We start from the raw sequence: 8,548 nt of genomic DNA, 5'->3' as shown, positions 1-8,548 counted from the left end.
TATATATGCACGTGTGTGTAATAATGATGGCGAGATGGGATGATTTTGGAGGTGGCTTATAAATTTCAAATTATACATCAAACTAATCCGCCGCTGGTAGGGCAGATCAGACACCCCAGTGGGCCATTAAAAATTTGCTTGGCCATTAAATTTAAGGCCTTTGAATTACTTGAGGTGCACAGACACTAGTTATCAAAAAAATATATCTCCAAACAATTGAGGTTGCTCCTTCCAATCCAATTAATTTAATAAATGATTTTTGTTGTTGCAAGAGGGCTATTTTTTTTTTTTTATCAGCAAAAAAACTTCATTGATGAAAAGAGCAGGAGACATATGCAAACTTACATCAATAAAGAAGGACGTGCATGGACCATCATAGCTAACCTCAACAATCCCAACTAGGTTGGCACTGCCAAGGAAACACAATCATTTGCTAGCACTTAACCCAAGATTGGTGAGAATCCAATCAAAAACAACCAAAGAAAACATAAACAACCCATCAGCAACATTACAACACTACAGCAACAGCAACAAGGTCCTGATCTACTGAAGAAGCTTGAAGTCCTTCAAAATCTTTCACCCACAAAGCATTCCTCATCTTGATTGCAGAGTATATACCAAAGGTAGAGGCACAACAACCATACAGCAGCCTTAATGAAGGACAGAGACAGAGGGATAGCAAACAATACACACACAACCAATACTCAAAACCACTCCCCTGTGACACAGACCTCAGTCAGCCACATTACAGCAGCAGGTGCACAACAGATTTGTCACCCCAACAGCAGAATCTTCAAACTCTCTGAAGTTTGACAAAATACCACCAGCCAATAATCCAAATAGAACTGATTTAAACCCCACTGCAATTTTCAACTTCCTGAACCAATACCATCAACAGAGGTACAGCAAAAAACAATCAGCACCAGATTACACAGACCTCAATCAGCAAAAAACAAACAGCACCAGATTACAGCAGCAGGTGCATAACAGATTTGTCACTCCAATAGCAGAAAGTTCAAACTCTCTGCCAATAATCCAAATAGAACTGATTTAAACCCCACTGCAATTTTCAACTTCCTGAACCAATAGAGTGTCTCACCTACTGCAGATTATCCACAAAATCATGAACAGAATAAAACTTACCTAAATAGTGGTTCTTCATCCATATTGTTACCCTTGGATTGATAAGATCAGCCAATTCCATACATGCTGGTTGAGCACCGTTAAAAATTATGCCATTTCTATGCTTCCAGATTGACCACAAAACTGCACATGGCAAAGCTTTCCAAATCTGCAGTTCACCCTTCTTGAATTTCCATCCATTCCACCAATCTAGCAATCTTACAATGGATTCAGGGGATACCCATTCCACTAGTTAGGTATCTCAATCCATATTTTCCAAACAAAAGGACAATTAAGCATTATGTGATCCACTGTTTCTAGTTCAGACTTACAAAAGACACAGGCTACATCTACACCATCATGTAGGATACCAAGTCTATGAAGCCACACTGAGGTTTTTAACCTGCCCTTCCAAGCCAGCTAAGTGAAGAACTGTGCATTTGGAGGGGCATGATTATTCCAAATAAGGATAGGTAAGGCTAAATCTGGACCCCAAAGTGATTCACACCAATTGACCACTGATTTGATTATGAACATCCCAGAGTTATCAGCTGTCCAACTGGATGAGTCCTTTGCTCCAAAAAATGACACTGGGCCTGATCCCAACATACTATGTAATCATACAACATCCTCCTCCTCCCATGCCAAAAGCTGTCCCCTAAACCTTAGGTTCCAGTTGCACGAACTAAGTTTATTATTGACAAAAAACTTTAGTGTTTCATTCTTGTCTAAAGACAGACTGAAAAGTCTAGGGAAATGCTCTAGCAATCCTCTTTCCCCGCACCAAGTGTCTCTCCAAAATGAAATTCTATTTCCATCCCCTATTAAAATTTTAATATTCTCCATGAAGTAGCTTAAGAGGCCGTTCCTAAAGGGTAGTACACCAATGATATCCCTCTAAACATTTGACATGGATGCCTTTACAACCTGGTTAGGGAACCATTTACTCCCTTCAGACTTGTATTTACTGCATATAAGATTTTTCCACAAAGCATTCTTCTCAAAACCAAACCTCCACCACCATTTCATTAATAAGCATGAGTTAACAGTTCTGATATCATGGATGCCCAGTCCACCTTTAGATTTATTTCTTGCTAACTTTTGTCACTTGACAAGGTGAAATTTTCTTCTCCCTTCTGTGTCACCCCACAAGAAAGCAGCTTGAACCGTCTCTATTTCTTTAGCAAGCCCAACAGGTATTCTAAAAATGGACATATAATAAATAGGAAGATTGGACATAACAGCTTTAATCATTGTTGTCCTCCCAGCAAAAGATAATACCTTTCTTTTCCAACCAGCAAGCTTCCCCTTATACTTTTCCAAAATTGGTTTCCCAAAAGCTTTTCTTCTTGGGTTGGCACCCAATGGCAATCCTAGGTACTTCAATGGGAAATTCTGTTTCGAACAATGGCGCTGTTTGGGAAGCCTCTTGAGAGGCTATTGTAGCCTATTTTCATAAAATAGCCCAAAAGTAGCACTGTTGCCAACTTTTTCAAAAAAAAAAAAAAAAAAAAAAAAAATTTACAGTCTGCTGCCCGGACAGTGTAGGCTGTGTGCCTACACTGTCACAGCCGACAGTGTGACAGCAAGGGCAAATTACCATTTTGCCCCTTTATATCAATTTTAAAAAATAAAAAGTGAAGGATAAATCTGTCATTTTAAATTTAAACATCATTTCAACACACTTTTCAATACAATAACTCAACTAAAAAATCATCTCATCTTCCCAAACACAAAAACTAAAATAGCCACTAAAATAGCCAAAAAGCCAAAAAGCCAAATAGCCTACTAAAATAGCCACTTCCCAAACGAGACTAATGTAACTTTGTGGCAAATTCTGCAACTAGCTCAGCTGGAACCCTAACACTACTGGCTACTCTTATGAGAATTTCTCTTCAAGCCAGACATCACCTCAAAACATCTAAGGATTCTCTTTATGTTTACAATCTCCTCTCATTCAGCTTCACAAAAGATAATAGTGTCAGCAAATTGAAGGTGTGATATGTTAAAATCATTTTCACCAATATTTGTTCCTTTTACTAGACCCAAAGCTTCAGCTCTAGTTAACAGAATGTTCAAACCTTATGCAACAATATTAAATAAAAAAAAAGGGAGAGGGGATCACCTTGCCTTAAGCCTTTTTTTGGAGAGAATTTTTCTGTTGGAGACCCATTTACTAGAACTGAAATTCTGGCCGTAGAGACATATGTCTTCATCCATTCCACCCATTTTGCCCCAAATCCAAAATTATCCAACATGTCAAATAAAAAATTCCAATTCACGATGTCATATGCTTTTTCAAAATCCAATTTCAAAACTAAACCTTTTTTGTTGTTCTTCTTCCACTAATCCACTACCTCATTAGCAATTAGAATGCCATCCATGACGTTTCTACCCTCTAGAAAAGCTGTTTGGGTTTCATTAATGATCTCTGGGAGTAACTTCTTCAATTTATTAGCTAGGATCTTTGAAAGAATTTTATAAATAGAACTAATGAGACTAATTGGTTTGTACTCATTAAGACTGGTTGGCTTGTCCTGCTTAGGGATCAATGCTACAAAAGAACAATTCAAAGTATTTACCAGTTTGCCATTCTCATGGAACTCCTTCAAAAAACATAACAAATCAGACTTCATTACTTGCCAACCTTTTTTAATAGAGGTTAGATTGAAACCATCCGGGCCTGGGGCCTTATTCCCATCACATTCTTTTACCACTTTCCAAACCTCTAATTCTGTAAACTCTTTTACTAATAATTCAGAGATGTAACATTGTGGAATGACATTGAAGGATCCAGTTATTTTGGGTCTGTCCCTCCAAGATTCTTTGAAGATTTCCATGAAATGATTGTACACCACTTGTCTTATCTCCTTTGGATCGTCCACTGCTACCTCATTCACATTTATAGTGTCCAACATGATACTATTCTGTCTCTTGTTAGCTACAATGTGAAAAAACCATGTATTCTTATCACCTTTTAAAGCCTAATTCATCCTGGCTTTTTGAAACCATAAGCTTTCCTCCATTTTTCTGAGTTTCCAAACCTTACCTTTTAGCTCTCTTCTCCTCTTAATTTCATGTGGTTGCATCACTCGAGATTCTGCATCCAAGTCCCACGAATGGAGTTCCTCTTCGGCAGATTTCAATTTAGACCCTATATTCCCCAAAACCTCCACGTTCTATCTCTCTAGTTCAATCTTGAGTGATTGCAACTTCTTGAGAACTTTATACCCTGTGCAACCATACACATGTGCTTCTTCCCAAGCATGTTTAACAACCACCAAGAAAGTAGGGTGGGTACACCAAGCATTGATGAATCTAAATGGTTTTGGACCCCAATTCCTTCCATCTTCCATCAACAGTATTCGACAATGATCTGATACACATCTAGGTAATCCCTACAACTTGAATTTAAACCATTCCATCCATTCAACATGTAGCAGAAATCTGTCTAACCTACTCCATTTATCACCATCCTGTGCATTGCACCAAGTGAACCTCCTCTCTGTCATTGGCAAATATACAATTTCCATTTTATCTATAAAATCTGAGAAATCTTTCACGCCTCTGTCTCTCCTTAGACAACCAATTCTTTCAGATAATAAAGTAATCTCGTTCAAATCACCCCCTAGACACCAAGGCTTTGGAAAATCTTTTTTGAGACTAAGTAAACATTCCCACAAGCTTCTCCTACTGATAATATCATTTGGTGCATAAATATTACCAATAACACAGTCTAAACTATGGTGAAGTAAACCTGAAAGAATGATAAAATTTCGGTTGCTGTAACAATCAACAACTTGAAATATCTCTGGGTTCCAGATGCAAAGTAAGCCCCCAGCACTATCATCTGAATCAACTTCCAAATAGTCAATTGAGTCACTATACCATAAGGACTGTACATATTGAGCTGATAATCTCGATTTCTTCGTTTTTTGAAATAGCACCATATCTACTCTTTTCTCTTTAAGTATTGCCTTCACTATTCCTTTTTTTCCAGGTTTATTCAACCCTCTTACATTCCAAGATATAATCTTCATGATAACCAAACAAAGCACCGTTGCCACCCCATAAGTGCTGCCTTATTTCTCAGCATTTGTCCTCCTTAATTTCCATCTTTCCGCATCTTTCTCCTCCATTTCCATGATTTTGTTAGCTACATGTGAATCTTTCCCGCCAAAATCAATCTCTAGTGATTTCCCCAACTTTATTGTGGCCAGAGCTTCACAAGCCAGGTTTCTTTTTCGAAGTGAATTACTGGAGTGTGACATTGAAAAAGAGAGAGTAGCTACAGCTGCCCTAAAGATCGCACCTCTTTGAAAACCCATTCTTGTCCAATTGTCTTTGATTCCCCTTCTTCCATTCTTCGGCCTTTCTCCACTGTCTGCAACACAAAGGGACTTTGTGTAAGGACAGAGGCTTTTAAATGATGAGCCCAACACAACATGATTAAGCTTCTGTGATTAGTGGGTTGAGTTAGAGGACAAAGTTAAACTAATCCAATTTTGTTTATATGTTTGGACTTCACACCCCGTACCTAGCCCAGTATTAACCAACCTGGGCTTGTTTGAAATTAAATTACTATCCAATACAACTTCAAGATTGATGGTGGGCCTAACTATGTCTGGTCCAATTAAGCTTTCTATGAAACCAGGTGTACTTAAGCAATCATTATCTCTATCTTTGCCTACACCTGACTCACATAATGATTCCTCCACCACGCATGCACTATTGTTTGTTGTATTACCCTAATTTCCCATGCTCATACACGTCTCATTGACCTTGGAAATCGAGATTAGAGTAAGGGATTTGGCAGGTGCTAAGTTTTCCACTCTACCGCGTGTCACCTTTGAACCCACCTTGCCACTTCTGGCCACAGTCTAGTCATCTCCTTTTCCGTGAAACTGGTTCACCACTTCGTTGTTGGTAGAAATATCCACCCTGAATCTATTTTCTTTACATGAACATACTCCATTGCAAGCTGCATTTACAATTTTTTGTTCTCCGCATACTCGGATTGGAAATAAACAGCGATTGCACTCCAAGTTAATAACCTTATTAATCTGATCCATATGTGATGTTGCAATACGAATCTTTCCACATATTAAAGATGTTATGGCTGAAGTGCTCTCATCAATGGTTGTCACTACACCCAAGAATTCACCAATTCCGGTAAAAGTGGTGTTGTTCCACAGATTTAGGGGTACCCTGTAACAGCTTAGCCATATATGTCTCTCATGTTCCAATTGTAATCCTTTCCTCCATTCTGTTGTAGAATCACACCAATCATTCAACCAATCCCCCAAGATGTGGCTTCTATTTTTCATATCATCAATTGAATTAAATGTTACAATGGCCACTCTGCCTCCTCCTTTCACGTAGTTGAATATTCTTTAAGTTTCTACCCCCAAACTCGTTCCTGAATTCCGTGAAAGAATAGTAACCCTTAAGTTTGATGATTATGGTCTTGTAAAGCCAACCATTACCGACTTCAATGGCTTGAACTACAACCTCTAGCTGATTATTTCCTACACCCTATACCACCTCTACATTTGATCGTTTTCCCATAATCTTAGACCCATTTGCCATCATCAGTGGCCTTAATCTGTGTGGCATCTGTTCCTTTACAGCCTTCGCCTGAGTCTTATTTAACTCTGTTTTCTTAACAATTAGTGATCGGTCGTCACACCAAATCCCATTAGCTTTTTATATAGCTACTTGAGTTGCCACCACACAATCATATCTTACGAACCCAAATCTTGACTGCGTTGCTATCCTTCGTTTGTTCGGTATGAAAGCATCCTTTACGATTCCAAAATTGTTAAAGAGGGTAAAAAGCCCTTTAGAATTCATTGATCCCAGAATGTTATCTACGAACAAGGTGTGCATACCTGACCGGACATTACTCCTTCGCCACTGTCTTCTTCGTAAAATCGGTATCCACCCTCCATCTCTCCTTCATTCTTGGTTAGTCATAACAAGTGTTTCTTTGCTACCAAGCCTAGTTTGTAATTATTTATGTACAAACACAACCATGGGTGAAGTAGTCGGCTAACCTCACTAAGTACTCAGTTAATGACTTCTCATTATTGCAAAGGGCTATTTGTGCACCAAAATTAAAAAGAAACTATTCCGTTACGTATATATTTGCAGTATGGAAAAGTTGAACGATGCATAGTATAGATCAAACCAAAATTGGCTCATAAACATGAATAATATATCAACATTTGCAAAAACAAATCAAATACGTAAATAAGATGAAGAACTAAATATGTATAACCATATCTGTACAATTTTTTAAAACCAAACAAAAGAAAACAACTAAGACTTTGGATCTTTAAAGCAAAAGGAAAACAATGAAGCTTTCTCTACCCCAAAATAACTATAAAAAAAATCCTACAGAATGAGCAAACCTATGACTGACTAATAAGAATATGAGGTGATTTCTATATCAGAAAACCAAAGATTGAGATTGTCCCTCATTAGTTGCAAGATGAGAAGACTAGTTTCCTTGTATGACTTGCTTCCCAAACTGTCAAGCTTGGCTATGGCTTCCTCATAGGCCTCCCTCGCCATGCTACACGCTTTATTCGATGCACCTTCAATCTGGTGGTGGAAAATAGAGAAATTGAGTGCCAGAACCAGCTTCGTGGGAAGCGTTGGATCGAGTTCACAAAGCGCAATATCCTTCACAGCCTTGTATGCTATGATCGTGTTCTCAGCCGCTTGTTTCCTCTATGTTCCGACTTTGAATTCCGTCATGTACCGATAGTAATCCCCCTTCATCTTCAAATAGAAGACTTCGGACTCACTGTTCAATGTCGAGGGTATCAGATGCTTGTCTAGCAGATTCAAAACCCTATTGCAAAGATGGGAGAGCTCGGATTCAATCTTGGATTTGTAGTCGGTGACAAGTGCGAAATGGTCGTTGTGGTTTTGCTAAGTTGGAGATAGGGCCTGCCGAGCGGCGCAGAGTGAATTGATCACTTTCTTGGTGGTGGCGGTAGAGAGGAGGTTATGCTCATCGATTATGAGTTCACTGCTGGAGGGAGAGAAGGAGGTAGAATTGATGATGAGCTTTTCCATGAAGTTGACGGTATCTATGTAGCAGTTGGCTTGTTGGGCAGGTTTGGCCATATAGAATCACTTGTATCTGCTCATGTTTTCAGGTACAACCATTGCCATTAAAACCTCGAAGGATTCAACACTACAAGAATTTGCACCTTTGCCGACTAATTTTGGTGTCTAAAAATGTTTTAGCCGCCAAAAGTATAATTTTTGGCGACTAAAATTTATTTTGGTTAGCATTGGTTCCATATTCACCTACTAAAATATTTTAGTCGGCAAATATTTGTAATTAGCAACTAAATTTTAAATTAGTTGGCAAAAATTAAACCTTTCAGCGACTAAATAGTATATTAGTCAC

General features: G+C 38.5%; 1 pseudogene; it reads right to left on the bottom strand.

Moving 5' to 3' along the window:
• Positions 1 to 7,545: 7,545 nt before the first annotated feature.
• LOC114315444 (14-3-3 protein 1 pseudogene) lies at positions 7,546 to 8,259 on the bottom strand (annotated as a pseudogene).
• Positions 8,260 to 8,548: the final 289 nt, after the last annotated feature.

The sequence above is a fragment of the Camellia sinensis genome, chromosome 1, assembly GCF_055761805.1.
Source record: "Camellia sinensis isolate YWXY chromosome 1, ASM5576180v1, whole genome shotgun sequence".
NCBI classification, from domain to species: domain Eukaryota; kingdom Viridiplantae; phylum Streptophyta; class Magnoliopsida; order Ericales; family Theaceae; genus Camellia; species Camellia sinensis.
Note: the sequence above shows the minus strand (reverse complement) of the source record. Positions and strands in the feature narration are given on the sequence as shown.